The following is an 18,689-nucleotide window of genomic DNA, read 5'->3' on the forward strand; positions in this document are numbered from 1 at the left end:
ACTTACCAGAGTTTGAAATTTCACATTTATTTAAAAATAATTTTTTAAATGTTTAGTTATTTTTGAGAGAGAGAGAGAGAGAGAAGGGGGAGGGCAGAGAGAGAGAGAGGGAGACACAGAATGTGATGCAGGCTCCAGGCTCTGAGCTGTTGGCACAGACCCCGAGGCAGGGCTCGAACCCACAAACCGCAATATCATGACCTGACTGAAGTCGGCTGCTTAGCCAACTGAGCCACCCAGGCACCACGAAAATTCACATTTATGAGATTATTTGACTAGTCTATTCTTTACTAGATGTGCCACCATTCCACGAAGCAGACAGCGTGTGTGCTTATCATGGTGGACCCAGTACTTAGAACAGTTCCTGACACAATATACTGAGTAGGTGCTCACAATATCTTTGAATGGGTATCATAATTTAAACATTCCTAATTATTAACATAACTTCTTGAACTTCTACCTTAGCATGCCTGTCTAAAAGTTTTGACAGAACGTATTTCTGGAAATAAAAACCTGGAACAAAGGATACAAATATTTTAAATTTTGATAGGTAGAAAATGAGTCTATGGCAACGTACTGACAATGTACAATAGAGGAAATAAAACTTCAGTCAGAAACAGCAGAAGCACCTTTATTCTAATACCAGTAGCTTCTGTAGAAAGAAAGAAGAGTAAATTACTCCATTTCCACTGACACTTTACACAGAGATTTTGGGGAACAAAGAAAGGAAAAAAAGAAGGGTGGTAAACAATGAGGCCATTCACATCTTAAGTGAAAATAAAGGATTTTTAAATAAAGTACTACCTATAATAAAGGCACATTATGCTTTAGTAAACATAGTCTACCAGCTTTTACAGGTAACATAAGCCTGACACTTTACATTTCAGATGGGTCAAGACTAGCTCTAGAATAAAGCAATCTGACAACACAGTCCTTAATGGTTTAACATTGTTGTTGGAAAAATGTTTGGCTCTATAATTTATGACAAAAAGTGCACAGTCAAATTTAGTCTTATTTGAGGCCTTCATCATTGACTGACTGGTTAGTGAGTAAGGATCTTTACTTAGCAAACAGGATGGTTTTAAGTATTCTGTATCCTTCACCTTTCTTAGCAGTACAAAGAAAGGAAATTTCGTTTGTAAGCACCTGAACTATCTTATAATTAAGGAGATTTTTACCTTCCCACATAAGACATTGTTGATTTTTCACTTTTAACCAAGAACCGGCAAGAAAAGACAAATACATTTTTTTCCACATTTCTCTTTCAACAAAGGAGATTTATATTTTCTTTTTACATAATGCAAAGATCTTGGGGAAAGCAGGAGACCCGCTCTAGGAAGTTTTCTGAAACTTAATCATTTATGAATACTGTAATCTGATTTTTAAATGGCAATCAGTTTTAAAATTTTCAGATTTTTAAATTACTTATTACTGATACTTCTCTTGGAAAGATGGTCAAATAAGCAATAGAGGGTACTTAAGTCTTTATTAAATATATTTGGTTTCTTCCACAGAACGGTGGCAGAAATGGATCAGAAGCAACTTGGTATAAGTAATACAGTCGATTAAATATTTAAGTCCACATTATAGACTCTTGTGATATTTGAAACCTTAGCCTAGTTAGTCAAAATGTGTGGCAAAGACTGCTAGTTATTCCCTCATATACCTTCTCGGTTTTTCTTTTAGTAATATAGACTTTTACCTGTGCACATGGTCATCCAGCTAGAGAATACATTTACTAGCCATATGACCATATGACTAAGTTCTGGCTAACAGGATGTGAACAGAAGTGACCTGTACAAATTTTGGACCACATTATTAAAAGAAAGCTGTCTGCTTTTCACTGCTTCTTTCTGTTCTCACTGGCAGGGAAATGTTAACAAGTAGAATGGCCGCTGTGATTCCAGAGGGGGAAACCGTATTTTAAGGATGGTAGAGCTGCCCCACTATCCCTGGCTACTCTGGACTGTTGCACGAGAGGACAAACTTTTATCTTATTTAAACACAGTACTTCCTGGTCTCTTGAATTAGTTACCCTGTACAGTAACTGATTCAAGGACCAAGCCAACTCTACCACCGTTCTATTTAATAGTTTCTTCTCTTATTCTGTAAGCATATTAAAAGTTGCCCATGTTAGGGGCTACTATGATTAAAACATCACTCTACTTTGGAAAAAATCAGAAGACCTCTTAGCATGGGTACATATGAATGCTTATACAAGGCAACAAACAGAAGAAGCAGTATCAGATTGTGAACCCTTTAAGTGTATGATCTGTTTTATTTATCTTGTAATCCCTAGCATTTATTATGTACCTGGCACATCATAAATTGTAGAATGAATGAAAGAAATACGAACAGTAAGCCTTATACTCCCCAGCTTCTTTTCATAAGAGATGTATTAAACACAAAGTAAGGATTTATCCAAGAAAATAGGAAGCCAAATTAGATTATTCATAGTAATGGGAAGAACACTTTGAGTACCTGGAATGGGCTGTGATTTGCTAGGTTAGTAAAATAAATGTGGCCTCTGGATTTAGATAAACCTAGTTTCAGTACACATTCTGCCACTTTGCATAAAAAAATTAACTTATTTCTGAGTCTCAATTTCTTCATTTGCAAATGGGCTAACAACGCTTACTTTGCAGAGCTAGGAGGATTTACATACAAAGTTATTTGATACTTGTAAAATTTATGGTCAAATCACAGTTCTACCACCTTTATTACTCATTAGATGTGTGGTTGTGGGCAAGCTACTTCACCTCTCTGCACTTTCTTTTCCTCATCTGAAAAAATGAAATAATACTTCCTCACCAGATTTGTATAATGATTAAATTAGATGACTGTATAAAGCACTCTGGTAAACATAGCTTTGATAAATCTTAGTGATGATGATGGTGAAGATAAAGACATTTTTGAAAAAATTTAACCTTTTACAGATCAGCACCATTCCATTTAAAAAAATATGATTCACATGTTCGGGAAGAATATATATCACATTACTAACAATGCTTACCCTTGGAGAGTAAGGGAAAAGACAATCACTTTACGTTCTGTATATCCTGAATTACTTGCATTTTTTTCAATAAGCATGTGCTGCTTTTGTAATTTCAGCCAGCAATATTTTAAAAATCACTTATTTGCCCTTATTTGTCTTTGTTTCCTTCATTAATTTGTAATAGTTGGATGTCTTTGCTTGACCGAATGCTTTTTTTTTTTTTTGACCGAATGCTCTTAAATGTATGTAGCACACTGACTTCTTAAAGAGGAGTCTTTAAAATTTTATTATTTTTTAATGTAAGAGACAGAGAGGGAGAGAGAGCGCATGTGCATGAGCAGGGGAGAGGGAGAGAGAGAATCTTAAGCAGGGTCCACACTCAGCATGGAGCCTGATGTGGGGTTTGATCCCACGACTTTGCGATCATGATCTGGGCCAAACTCAAGAGTCAGATGCTCAACCAGTGGAGCCACCTAGGCCCCGAGAAGAGCCCTAAAGTGTACTTCTTCACAGAAACACTATGAGAAAAACTGGTTTGGAGTATGGACAACTAAGTGGTGAAAGGCTGGTGAGTTTGTATAGATGAATAGCATAGCAATAAAACGTATCTAGTAAGAGAATCTAGGCCACACCAATTCTTTTCTTTTTTTGCAACAGATTTTTTAAAGTTGTGGTAAAATACATATGTACAATTTGCCATTTTAACTATTTTTCAGTGTACAGTTCTGTGACATTAAGTAACACTCACAATGTGGTGTAATCATCACCACAAACTATTTCCAGAACTTTTTCATCTTCCTCAACTGAAACTCTGTATCTTTTAAACACTAATTCCCCATTCCCTTCCCTCAGCTTCTAGGAATCACCCTACTACTTTCTATCTCTATAATCTGACTAGGTAACTCATGTAAGTAGAATCATACATAAACATGTCCTTTTGTGACTAGCTTATTTCACTTAGCATATCTTCAAGGTTAATTCATGTTATACTATGTGTCAGAATTTCCTTCTTTTTAAAGGCTGTATAAATTCCATTATATGTATATATTGCATTTTGTTTATCCATTCATCCATCCATGGACATCTGGGTTGCTTCCACCTTCTGACTTACAAAGATTGCTATCAACACGGATGTTAGGATGTACAAATATCTCTTTTGAGTCCCTGCTTTCAATTCTTTGGGGTACATAGCCAGAGGTGGAACTACTAGGTCATACGGTAATCCTATGTTAATTTTTTTGAGGAAATACTATACATTTCCCACAGTGGTTACACCATCTTACATTCCCATCAGCAATGTATAAGAATTCTAACTTCTCCACATCTTTGAAGGAAGTTGGGTATGAAGTTGTATCTCATTGTGGTTTTGATTTGCATTTCCCTAACTGCTAATGATGTTGAGGATCACTTCATGTGCTTACAGGTCATTTTATAATTTCTTTGGAGAATGTCTATTCATATCCTTGCTTATTTTTTATTCAGATTATTTTGTTGTTGTTGTTCAGTTGTAGGAGTTCTTTATATATTCTAGATATCAACTCCTTATCAGATATACAATTTGCAAATACTTTATTTTTCTAATGTGTATTCATTTTTTTTTTTTTTTTTTGAGAGAGCGAGCAAGCAAGTGCTAGTGGGGGAGGCACAGAGAGCGAGGGAGACACAGAATCTGAAGCAGGCTCCAGGCTCTGTGCTGTCAGCACAGAGCCTGATGCAGGGCCTGAACCCATGAACTGTGGGATATTGACCAGAGCCAAAGTTGGATGCTTAACTGACTGAGCCATCCAAGCACGCCTGTTCTCTCACCTTCCTTGGGATGCCTTTTCACTCTGTTGATAGTATCCTTTGATACACAAAAGTTTCAATTTTGATGAAGTTCAAGTTACCTAATTTCCTTTTGTTGCCTGATCTTTTGGGGTCATATCCAAGAAATCACTTCCAAATTCAATGTTATGAAGCTTTCCCCTTATGATTTCTTCTAAGAGTTTTATAGTATTAGCTCTTGCATTTAGGTCCTGGTTTGAGATCATTTTTGTATATGGTAAAAGGTAAATCCAATTCATGAGCATGGAATTTTCCACCATATGTTGATGTCTTATTTTTCCCAGTAACGTTTTGTAAAAGTCCGTCACCTACTTGGTTAAGTTTATTCCAAAGTATATTATTTACTTTGATGATATTGCAAATGAAGCTTTCTTAATTTTTTCACACTGTTTAATGTCAATGTATAGAAATGTTATTAATTTTTGTGTGATTTTGTATCCTACAATTTTGCTGAATTCATTAGTTCTAACAGTTTTGGTGAAATCTTTAGAGTTTTCTATATATAAGATTAAGTTGTCTGCAAACAAACAATTTTACTTCTTCCTTTGCAATTTGGATATTGTTTTTCTTGTCTAATAGCTCTGGGTAGTACTGGAAACAGTACTATGTTGAACAAAAGTGGCAAAAGTGGATATCCTTGTCTTATTCCTGATCTTAGAAGCCTTCAGTCTTTTACTATGGATTATTATGTTAGTTGTGGGATTTTCATAAATGGCCTTTATTATGTTGAAATACTTCCTTCTATTCTTGGTTTATTGAGTGTTTTTATCATAAAAGGATGTTGAATTTTGTCAACTGCTTCTTCTGCATCAATTGAAATGATCATGTGGTAACCCCCCTTCATTCTGTTAAAGTGATGTACTACGCTGATTTTGTATGCTGCACCTTTCTTGCATTGCAAGAATAAATCTCACTTGGTCAAGGTGTAAAATCATTTTAATATGCTGTTGAAGTTGGTTTCCTAGTATTTTGTTGAGGATTTTTATATCAATGTTCTTAAGAAAATTTGTCTGCAGTCTTCTTGCAGTGTCTGTGTATATAGCTTTGGTATGAGGGTAATGCTGGCCTCATAGAGTGCATTAGGAAATGTTCCATCCTGTTCAATTTTTGGAAGAATATGAGAAGGACTGGTGTTAATTCCTCTTTGAATGTTTGGCGGAATTCACTATGAAGCTACTGGGTACTAAGCATTCTTGGCAGCTTTTTAATTACTATTAATCACTACTATTTTCTTCTTTCTGCTAGCTTTTGATTTAGTTTGTGCTTTCTTGTCTAGTTTCCTATGGTGTAAAGTTAGGTTATTGATTTGAGATCTCTCTTCTAAGATAAGTATTTACAGTTAAAAATCTTCCTCTTGGCAGAGGTTTCACTGTGTCCCATAAATTTTGGTATGTTGTTTTCATTTTCATTGGTCTCAAGATATTTTCTAATTTCCCTTGTGATTTCTTCTTTGACCCACTAGCTGTTTTAGACTGTGCTATTTAATTTCTACATATTTTTAGTTTCCCAGTTTTCCTTCTGTCGTTGACTTCTAGTTTCATTCTATTGTGATTAGAAAAGATGCTTTGTATGATTCCAATCTTTTAGTATTTATTGAGTCTTTTTTAATGGCCCAACATATGGGCTATCCTGCATACTGTTCCATATGAACTTGAGAAAAAATACGAATTCTACTGTTGTTGAGTAGGGTATTCTGTATATGTTCCAACTGGCCTACAATGCTGTTCAAGACCTCATTTTCCTTATTAATCTTCTAACCTGGTTGTTCTACCCATTACTGAAAGTGTTGAAAATAGAGTACTAAAGTCTCTGATGGCTGCTGTAGAGCTGTAATTTCTTCTTTTAATACTGTCAATGTTTGTATCATATGTTTTAGAGCTCTGATGATTAGTGCATAATTACTGTATCTTCTAGACAAACTAATAACTTTGCCATTATGAAATGCCCCTCTTTATCTTCTATAAAAATCTCTGATGTAAAGTCTGTTTTGTCTGATGTCAATACAGACACCCTTGTTCTATTTTGGTAACTACTTGCATAGAATCTTCTCTCATCCTTTCATTTTCAACTTATTATGTATGTGCTTAAATCTAAAGTGAGTCTTGTAGATAATACACAGTGTTATCTGTGTAGGATAACACAGTGGGATTCCATTTCTTAATCCATTCTGCTAACCCATTTTTAAAAAAATTCATTTATTATTTAATTTACATCCAAGTTAGTTAGCATATGGTGCAACAATGATATTAGGAGTAGATTCCTTAATGCCCCTTACCCATTTAGACCATCCCCCCTCCCACATCCCCTCCAGCAACCCTGTTTGTTCTCTATATTTAAGAATCTTTTATGTTTTGTCCCCCTCCCTGTTTTTCTATTATTTTTGCTTCCCTTCCCTTATGTTCATCTGTTTTGTATCCTAAATTCCTCATATGATAAGGTCATATATTTGTCTAGAACTGACTAATTTCACTTAGCATAATACCCTCCGGTTCCAACCAAGTAGTTGCAAATGGCAAGATTTCATTCTTTTTGACTGCTGCATAATACTCCATTGTGTGTGTGTGTGTGTGTGTGTGTGTGTGTGTACACATATACTGCATCTTCTTTATCCATTCATCCGTCAATGGACATTTGGGCTCTTTCCATACTTTGGTTATTGTTGATAGCACTGCTATAAACATTGGGGTGCATGTGCCCCTTTGAAACAGCATACCTGTGTCTCTTGGATAAATACCTAGTAGTACAATTGCTGGGTCGTAGGGTAGTTCTATTTTTAATTTTTTGAGGAACCTCCATACTGTTTTCCAGAGGGGCTACACCAGTTTGCATTCCCACCAGCAGTGCAAAAGAGATCTTCTTTCTCTGCATCCTTGCCAATATCTGTTGCTGCCTGAGTTGTCAATGTCAGCCATTCTGACAGGTGTGAGGTGGTACCTCCTTATAGTTTTGATTTGTATTTCCCTGATGATGAGTGATGTTGAGCATCTCTTCATGAGTCTGCTTGCCATTTGGATGTCTTCTTTGGAGAAGTGTCTATTCATGTCTTTTTCCCATTTCTTCACTGGATTATTTGTTTTTTGGGGGGGTGCTGAGTTTGGTAAGTTCTTTATAGATTTTGGATACTAACCCTTTATCTATGTCATTTGCAAATATCTTGTCCCATTCTGTTGGTTGCCTTTTAGTTTTGCTGATTGTTTCCTTTGCGGTGCAGAAGCTTTTTACCCTGATGAGGTCTCAATAGTTCATTTTTGCTTTTGTTTCCCTTGCCTCTGGAGAGGTGTTGAGTAAGAAGCTGCTGCAGCTGAGGTCAAAGAGGTTTTTAACTGCTTTCTCCTTGAGGAGTTTGATGGCTTCCTGTCTTACATTTAAGTCCTTCTTCCATTTTGAGGGTTTTTTTTTTTGGTGTATGGTGCAAGAAAGTGGTCCAGGTTCACTCTTCTGCATGTTGCTGTCTGGTTTTCCCAGCACCACTTGCTGAAGAGACTGTCTTTATTCCACTGGATACTCTTTCCTCCTTTGTCAAAGATTAGTTGGCCAGGGGCACCTGGGTGGCTTGGTCGGTTAAGCATCCGACTTTGGCTCAGGTCATGATCTCACGGTCCGTGAGTTCGAGCCCCGCGTCGGGCTCTGTGCTGACAGCTCAGAGCCTGGAGCCTGTTTCAGATTCTGTGTCTCCCTCTCTCTCTCTGCCCCTCCCCTGTTCATGCTCTGTCTCTCTCTGTCTCAAAAATAAATAAATGTTAAAAAAAAAAAAAAAAAAAAGATTAGTTGGCCATACCTTTATGGGTCCATTTATGTTCTCTACTCTGTTCCACTGATCTGAGTGTCTGTTCTTGTGCCAGTACCATACTGTCTTGATGATTACAGCTTTGTAGTATGTCTTGAAGTCCAGGAGTGTGATGCCTCCAGCTTCAGTTTTCTTTTTCACGATGGCTTTAGCTATTCGGGGTCTTTTCTGGTTCCATACAAATTATAGGATTGTTTGTTCTAGTTCTGTGAAGAATGCTGGTGTTATTTTGATAGGGGTTGCATTGAATATGCAGATTGCTTTGGGTAGTATCAACATTTTAACAATGTTTGTTCTTCCAATCCAGGAGCATGGAATATTTTTTCATTTTTGTGCATCTTCTTCAATTTCTTTCATAAGCTTTCTATAGTTTTCAGTGTAGAGATTTTTCACCTCTTTCGTTATGTTTATTCCTAGGTATTTTATGGTTTTTAGAAATCGATGTTTTTTGATTAGGGTGTTTTATTCATTTACACTTAAAGTAATTACCAATAGGGAAGTACTTACTTTTGCCATTTTGTTATTTGTTTTCTGTATATGTTACAGCTTTTTGTTCTTCATTTCCTCCATTACTCTGTGTTTAGCTGGTTTTTTGTAGTGACACATTTTGATGTCTTCTCCTTTCCATTTGTGCATATTCTGTAGATCTTCTTTGTGGTTACCACTGAGACTACATACAACATCCTGAAGTTATGACAGTATCTTAAGTTGATACCAAACTAACTTCAACTGCATACAACAAACCCTCCAACTTTATAGCTCTACCTCCCTACTTTGTTACTGATATCACAAATTACATCTTTATATATTGTTCACCCGTTAATAAAGATTTAAAGTAATTTTTATACATTTGTCTTTTAAATCCTGTAGAAAATAAAAAGGGGAGTTACAATCTAAAATTACAATAATGCTAGTTTTTATATTTGTCTGTACATTTACTTTTACAGAAAACCCATTTTCATATGGCTTCAAGTTACTATGCAGCATCCTTTCATTTCAACTTGAAGGCATTTCAATTCTTCAGCATTTCTTCTAGGTCAGGTTTAGTGGTCAGGTCTTCTAGGTCAGGTAGTTTTACCAGATATACAGAATTCTTGTTAACAGGTTTTCTTCTTACAGCACTTTATTTTTTTTTAATTTTTTTAACGTTTATTTATTATTGAGAGACAGAGAGAGACAGAGCATGAGCAGGTGAAAGGCAGAGACAGGAGGAGACACAGAATCCAAAGCAGGCTCCAGGCTCTAAGCCGTCAGCACAGAGCCCGATGCAGGGCTTGAACTCACAAACCGCGAGATCATGACCTGAGCCGAAGTCAGATGCTTAACTGACTGAGCCACCCAGGCGCCCCTTACAGCACTTTAAATATGTCATCCCATTGCCTTCTAGCCTGTAAGACTTCTGCTGAGAAATCCACTGACAGTCTTATTTGGACTCCCTTGTATATAATGAGTTAGTTCCTTTTCTCTTGCTGCTTTCTAGATTGTTTTTGTTGACAGTTGGTTATAATGGAGTTTGACATGGGGAACTCTGAATTTATCCTACATAGAATTTGTTGAGCTTCTTGGATATGTATATCTATGTTGTTCCCCAAATTTGGGAAGTCATCATTTAATATTTCTTTAAATAACCTATTTTTTTTCTATTTTTAAAAAATAATTTGTCTCTCTTCACCTTCTTCTATAATGTGTATATTGCCCCACTTGATAATGTCCCCTAAGTCTCTTAGGCTCTGCTCACTTTTGTTACTTTTTTCTTTTTGCTCTTCAGACTCCATTATTTCAAATGGCCTGTCTTGGAGTTCACTGATTTTTTTTTTTAAACATTTATTTATTTTTTAGAGACAGAGTGAGACAGAGCACGAGTGGGCGAGGGGCAGAGAGATGGAGAGAGAGAGAATCCCAAGCAGTTTCCAAACTGTCAGCTAAGAGCCTGATGCAGGGCCTGAGCTCACGAACCATGAAATCATGACCTGAGCTGAAGTCAGACATTTAACAACTGAGTCACACAGGCATCCCTCCTTTGTTTATTTTGTATGCTCTCTGAGCATATTTATGACAGTGTTTTAAAGTCCTTGTCTAGTAAGTCTGATGCATGTTTATCAGCAACTGTTTCTGGAAATTTATTTTATTCTTTGAAAGGGCCACATTTCCCTGTTTCTTCATAGACCTTGTAATTTATTGACAACTGGGGCATGTGAATAAACTCTTCCAGTCTCTAAAGCCTGGTGTGGAAGACCTTCACTAATTAGCAGGCCCCTAATGAGAAAGAATGAAATCTGGCCATTTGTAGCAATGTGGATGGAACTGGAGAGTATTATGCTAAGCGAAATAAATCAGGCAGAGAAAGACAGATACCATATGTTTTCATTCATATGTGGATCCTGTGAAACTTAACAGAAGACTGTGGTGGTGGGGAATAAGTTACAGAGAGGGAAGGAGGCAAACCATAAGAGACTCTTAAATACTGAGAACAAACTGAGGGCTGATGGGGGTTGGGGGAGAGGGGACAGTGGGTGATGGGCATTGAGGAGGGCACCTGTTGGGATGAGCACTGGGTGTTGTATGGAAACCAATTTGACAGTAAATTATATTTAGTAATAATAATAAAAAAGAAGTCAGAGGAAAAGAAAAGAAAACAAACAAAAATTAGCAGGCCCCTTAGCCTTGAGATTGGCTCAGGGTAAAGCCTTAAGGTCTTCCTCGGTATTTGCCGAGTGTGTATCCTGTTTGGGCCAGTGGGTGTAGGTTTCTGTTTGTTTCTGATTTTCCCTGGCTAGCTGGAAGTATCTTAGCTTCTCAAAAGGTCTTACCCCAGCTTCTTAGGATCTTAGATGTTCTATTATAGTCTTCTTCCTTCAATCTCTTGCACTCAGCTGTCCATTGCAGTCCCCCTGCAGTTTCCACAGGCTAAATTGCCCACCACTGCCTTCCATGACTTCTAGCCTGAGACCCAAACTTATGCTACCATTCCCAACTCTGAGCTCCAAGTCAGATGAGACAGAACACACTCCCTTGGACAGTCCACAGACAGGTCATGATGTTTCAAACAAGTTTCACTCTTCTCCTTCCTTCCTGAGGGAGGGAACCAGGAATTGGGCTATTTCCTCCCAAATGCACCATACCACACTGGGCAGGTAGTGGGTCAAGGGCAAGTAGAAATGCCATGAAATTTCCTGCAGTTTTGAATATGGCTTTTCCTTGACTAGGCGTTTGCTTGGTTGCTGATGATCACTGATTTCCAGAACTCCTATAAAATTATTTCAATCAATCTGTAGTTGTTTATTTGATGTTTTCATGGAAGAACAAGGCCTAGAACTTCCTAGTTTGCCATCTTGCTGATGTCACTCAGTAGACCAATTCTTCAAGCACAGTGTTAGGAAGGGCAGCTAGGCTCACTGACAGCACATCCCTTGGGGCCCTTCTGACATCAGAATGCCAGGCAACTTCTGCAAGGCTGTCCTCTTGCTTCTCTCTCTCACCCAATTCTTTTCCCCATTTGTAGCTCCTTCTCCTATTGCTCCAAATATCTCTGTGAAGATGATTCCCAAATTTGTGTTTTCAACTGATGCTTTACTTCAAAGATGCACACTTCAATTGCCTGCTGATCATCTTCGCCTAATCTTCTAACACTTGAACTCAAAATATCCAGATCAAATCAAGTAATAATTTCCTTTACCAAAATCAGCATTCAGAACCTTTGCTCTTATCTTCATACTATTAAGTTTGAGAACTTGTACATATCATTTTATTACTAAAGATTCTAAATGAGGAATATTTAGCTGGTTTTACTTCAAAGTTCAATTTCATTTCTGGGAGTAGTTAGATGAGAACAAATTAGTGATTTACACTTGGTATGTTTGAGTCTGTAATTCAAAAAACAATAAATATTCCATAAAATAAAATCCCAAGAAATGTCAAGAGGAAGTATACAGGTCTTCCCACAAAACTATTTTAGAAAATTGTTAACTTAAAAAAGCATAACAAATGAGATCGAAGCATAAAACTTAATGTCAGAACTATTTCGTTATACTATAGAGAAATGTAATGGCTAAAAACAACTGAATTTCAAAAAGACTGGTATCTCACTTAATTATTTATTTTTTTTGAAGTTTATTTATTTATTTATTTATTTATTTTTTTTTTTTGAGCAGAGAGAGACAGAGTGTGAGCAGGGGAGGGGTAGAGAGACAGAGAGGGAGACACAGAATCTGAAGCAGGTTCCAGGCTCTGGGCTGTCAGCACAGGGCTTGACGCAGGGCTCAAACTCATGAACTTGAAAGATCATGACCTGAGTCAAAGTTGGACACTTAACCGACTGAGTAACCTAGGCACACCTCACTTTAAAATGGGAATTATTATGTTGTCTCTGGAGGATACAAATACCTCTGCAGTCCCCTCATATGAAGCTGTCTAATGTCCTATCAAACCACAGGGGTTGGGCAATGAAATAGGAAGTGGGAGAACAAGAAGATAAACACTATCTCGCCTCATCATTGCCACTTTTGAGCCATATTCCTTTAAACTTAAGCAAAAGGCCACCCACAAGGCATGCAATTAATACCAGTCTCTCCTCAAAACTGTTTATCTTACAACATACTAGTCATTCTCTCACATTCAAGAATTTCAGCTCTTTCTCTCACACAGTCTTTCTAAATGCTCCTAATCTTGTCACCACTTTAAGGAGAAGTGCTCTAATCTGAGTTTCTTAAAATTTCTCAATCCCACTCCGGCTATCCACTTTCATGACTCATTATGAAAACAGAAAATCCTAAACATCAATTCAAACTCATTGCGAACAGTCAATCCTTTCACTTCTCACATTCTTTTACTCCTTCTGGATCTGTTCTTTCACTTCATGGAAACTTCAGACATAAACCCTCTTTTTTTGTTTTAGTCTATTAGACTGCTAGATTAACTTCTTCTTGATGTTAGTTTGTATCTCAAAGCACACAATTTCAATTGCTTTTGCACCCACTTTCTGGCCACCACTATCCACATTCTTCTACTCTTAACTCTGCAATCTCCTAATCCTGGATTTGGCCATCTGCTCATTCCACTTCTATACGAAGAAAGCTGCTGAAAAAAATGACCAACAAACATGGATTGATACCACCAAAAATTCATGGTAAATGCTGGATGCAACATATTTCTTCTCCCATTTTTTAACTGAAGCTATTTCAGTTCTTTACTACCACTCTCAGAATATCCTAAAATCACTTCACTCAGATGACCTCACCATGTATTTCACAGAAAAAAATAGACTCTTACATTATAACCCTATTTTTCTTTTATTGAATAAATTTGACATGTAACACTGTGTAAGTTTGAGGTGTACAGTGTGTTTCTTTGATACATTTACATATTGTAATATGACTGCCCCTGTAGCAGTATTTATCACATTATATAATTATAGTATGATATTATTTTCTATATTCATTATACTGTGCATTAGATCTCTTTGGCTTATTCACTAATCATTACCTCATTACAAGTTTAAACCCTTAAACACCATCAATATTATGCCCACCTCCTAATCCCTGGTAACCACCATTTTACTGTTTTCAATAGGTTTGACTTTTTTAGATTCCACATATAAGTGATACATGATAACCCTGCTAACTTCCTGCCACCACCAACTCCTATCTGCAAACTTATCTTTGTGTGAACCTGTTTTTTTTTTTTTTTCTCATCCCTTCCAGTTCTGAGGAATAGGTGTTTCTCCTCTTGTTTCATAGTCAATTCTTTAGTTTTAAATCTCCAATGACCAACTGGTTGGTCTTATTTCCATCCTCTCACCCTCTTACCCTTCAAATACTCCTTTGCTCTATACACTCTAACTTGGAAATGTTATTTTATTCAACGCTATAATAAAATTTGTTATTCTTTAATCTGTAACTATAATCTCTTCTTCACAATTCTACCTAAGCTTCTAAATCCATATTTGTAACCATCCATTATACAATTTCACCTGCATGTCCCACAGGTAACTAAACTCGATAGCTAAAACCTAATTACACATCTTATTTCCCCATCTGTAAATCTGCATCTTCTCTACTGTTCCTTTCAGTCATCAGTACCACCATCAATCCAGTCTTCTATTCCAGATACTTAGTTATCATCTAGAATCTATGTTATCACACTCAGAAGTGGCCTGCATTCAGGTGCCACCTACTTTCCATTCTGTTTTCTAAATAAACATTAGACTGCTTCCCTAATTCATCCCTAATGCTTAAGTCTGCATGTTGACTGCTTAAAATGATTCATTTTTTTCTTTTTTACATTGAAGTATAATATATGTACAGTTGACCCCTGAACAGCACAGGTCCACTTATATGTCAATTTTTACCCCCAATAAATACAGTACAGTACTATATATAAATGTATTTTCTCTTATAATTTTCTTAATAACATTTTTTCTCTAGCTCACTTTATTGAAAGAATACAGTATATAATACATATAACATACAAAATATGTGTTAATCGATTGTTTTATGTTATTGGTAAGGTTTCCAGTCAACAGTAGACTAACGTAGTTATGTTTTTGGAGAATCAAAAGTTACATGCAGATTTCTGACAGCGCGGGGGGGGGTGGCGGGGATGGTAGTCAGCACCCCTAACCCCCTGCGTTATTCAAGGTCAACTGTATATATATAAAACATATGCATATTAATGGATACTTATATATTATCATACCATTTATATATGTATACCTTTACATACACATAATACATGAAACATATATGTATATATATATATTAAAGTTGATAAAGTGCCTTGATGATTACCACTTATTTTTATATTCCTAGCTCTTAGAACACTGTTTATCATCAATATGTTTGTTGAGCTGAATTCTACATTGTCCTCTATCCTATATCCTAATGTCAGGAAGCCTTTTCTGAAGCATGTATATTAATCCTTCAGTACATTTTGATTAAGAATGTAGTATGAACTACTTAGTCCTATTCCTCATGATAGGCCCCTAATCTACCTTCACAGCTTCTTTTCCTGTACTGCTCTATTGTTCTTGTTGGAGCCACAGAATCACCTTATTGTATGTGGAACGTACCATATATTCCCTTCCTTTTGTGTTTTTATTACATACACTGCTCCCCCTGCTTGCAGGACTCTTCTTCCTTAATTTACCCAACTCCTAATCTCAGCCTAAGTGAGGGGTGTGAGAGTTGGCTTATCACCTGATCCTCCCAGACTGATTGAGGTGCCTCTTCTCTGTGCTCCTATGTTATCCTCCACAGATTTCCACTTTAGCACTTAGCATCCTATGATAAGAACTATTACTCTTCCTTTTTAGCTTCTAATTGGAAAGTTCCTTAAAGGTATAAACTATGTTTTGTTTCAGCATCCTCAGAACCTCATCAAGGGCCTAGTATATGGCAGGCATACAATAATATTTTAAAATAGATCAGGATATTTTGAGTTTAGTACATAAGAATATATAGTATACATGTTTTCTTTATTCTTGAGTACTTGACAAATATCAAAAAAAAAAATTCCCTTTACCCTCCTTGAAATAATTGCTGACGTGAACAAAGGCTTCTTCCATGACAGTTAAAAGGTTAAATTACAAGAGTTTCTTACCATTACAAGAGTAAATATAAGAGTTGCTTACCATTGGCTAGTGCAGGCAGAGGAGCAGTTAGAGAAATTTCTGTCTCTGCCTTAACCTAAGAATATGTCAATACTGCTCTTCCGTAATTCTGTGTTTCCTAACTTTCCTAGAACAAGTATAGGATTGTTGAAATTTCTTAATGAACCTAATAGGAAAATAAGAAGAATAAAAGTTGGGAATTTTGTTTTTGTTTTTTGTTTTGTTTTTTAAAAAGTGATTATGCCTTATACCTGAACTAGAAAGGAAAAATCCAAATTCTAAACTTCAATAATTTTAGAAAACTCCCTGTCATTGTTATGCGTCTGTTTCTCCTCTGTGCACCCCAAGGAAGAACTTAGTCCATAAGTCTGCCTATACAAATGGAAGTATTCTTTTATAAACCAACAGGAGAATCACAAATAATAATGATTTCTGAGGAATGCAGGGAAATATGTATAACAGCTAGTTTTATAGATGTTTAAAGTAGGATGAAGAGAATTGTGTAGTTCCTAAATTTATGGAAGAAACTAAGAACTGCATGGCTAGCATATTTCTTAGACTTCAGAATTTCAAAGCTAATATATTTTTTTCTTAAATGAGAGAACCAATGTAAGATCTCCCACTTTCAACTGCCTGTTGAAACTAATGAAGGTTAGCCCTTGGCTGGCATCTGGGAGCCTAACTTTGAGAACATTTCCTAAGTGATAAAGTTGACTGCTGTGACAGCTTACTTAGACTATACCAAGAGACTATGAAATTTATGATGAAGACCTACTTTCCTTCTGAGAGTCTGAAATTTTGGTTGACATAGGGTATCTATGGGACTAGTTCTTTTTTTTTTTTTGAGTCTTTACCTTTATTATTTTTTAAATATGAAATTTATTGTCAAATTGGTTTCCATACAACACCCAGTGCTCATCTCAACAGGTGCCCTCCTTAATGCCCATCACCCACTTTCCCCTCCCTCGCACCCCTCATCAACCCTCAGTTTATTCTCAGTTTTTAAGAGTCTCTTATGTTTTGGCTCCCTCCCTCTCTAACTTTTTTTTGTCCCTTCCCCTCCCCCATGGTCTTCTGTTAAAGTTCTCAGGATCCACATAAGAGTGAAAACATATGGTATCTGTCTTTCTCTGTATGACTTCTTTCACTTAGCATCACACTCTCCAGTTCCATCCACGTTGCTACAAAAGGCCATATTTCATTCTTTCTCATTGCCAAGTAGTATTCCATTGTGTATGTAAACCACAATTTCTTTATCCATTCATCAGTTGGTGGACATTTAGGCTCTTTCCATAATTTGGCTATTGTTGAGAGTGCTGTTATAAACATTGGGGTACAAGTGCCCCTATGCATCAGTACTCCTGTATCCCTTGGGTAAATTCCTAGCAGTGCTATTGCTGGGTCATAGGGTAGATCTATTTTTAATTTTTTGAGGAACCTCCACACTGTTTTCCAGAGTGGCTGCACCAGTTTGCATTCCCACCAACAGTGCAAGAGGGTTCCCGTTTCTCCACATCCTCTCCAGCATCTATAGTCTCCTGATTTGTTCATTTTAGCCACTCTGACTGGCGTGAGGTGATATCTCAGTGTGGTTTTGATTTGTATTTCCCTGATGAGGAGTGACGTTGAGCATCTTTTCATGTGCCTGTTGGCCATCCGGATGTCTTCTTTAGAGAAGTGTCTATTCATGTTTTCTGCCCATTTCTTCACTGGATTATTTGTTTTTCAGGTGTGGAGTTTGGTGAGCTCTTTATAGATTTTGGATACTAGCCCTTTGTCCGATATGTCATTTGCAAATATCTTTTCCCATTCTGTTGGTTGCCTTTTAGTTTTGTTGATTGTTTCCTTTGCAGTGCAGAAGCTTTTCATCTTCATGAGGTCCCAATAGTTCATTTTTGCTTTTAATTACCTTGCCTTTGTAGATGTTCTATGGGACTAGTTCTTAATAAAAACCCTTAACTCTTGCGTCTCAAATGGAGTTCCCTATGTAGAAGCACTGTACATGTGTGACTAAATTTTTGACTGGAGGCAGGGTGCACTCTGTGTGACCCCTCACAGGTGGGAAAGAGCATAGGAGGCCTGCATATGGATCCTTCTAGAATCTGCCTGATGGTTTTTTTATGTTAATGATCTGGCTGTGTATCTTTATCATGACACTGTAATAAATCTTGGCTGTGAGCATTACTGTATGCTAAGTCCTGTGAGTCCCTTTAGAAACACAGAATGTATATATGCTATTGGGGACCCCCAAGACACTACTAAATAGTGATATTAAATAAACAAAAACTCTATCATTATCATCTCACAAATGTGGGGGGCGGATTTTTTTGTTGTTTTTGTTTTTTTGTTTAGATAGAAAATGAGAAGAGAACCCACAAGCAGGGGGGAGTGGCAGAGGGAAAGAGAGAGAATCTTAAGGAGGCTCCATCCTCAGCATGGAGCCCAATGCAGGGCTTGATCTTCTGGGAAGGGATCAT

At 36.8% G+C, this 18,689-nt stretch overlaps 1 protein-coding gene across 6 annotated transcripts in view; it reads right to left on the reverse strand.

The window, feature by feature from the left end:
• TANK (TRAF family member associated NFKB activator) overlaps positions 1–18,689 on the reverse strand; it is a 94,383-nt gene that overhangs the window by 39,771 nt on the left and 35,923 nt on the right. The gene's annotated exons all lie outside the window — the stretch shown is intronic.

This window comes from Panthera uncia (genome assembly GCF_023721935.1).
Source record: "Panthera uncia isolate 11264 chromosome C1 unlocalized genomic scaffold, Puncia_PCG_1.0 HiC_scaffold_3, whole genome shotgun sequence".
NCBI lineage: Eukaryota > Metazoa > Chordata > Mammalia > Carnivora > Felidae > Panthera > Panthera uncia.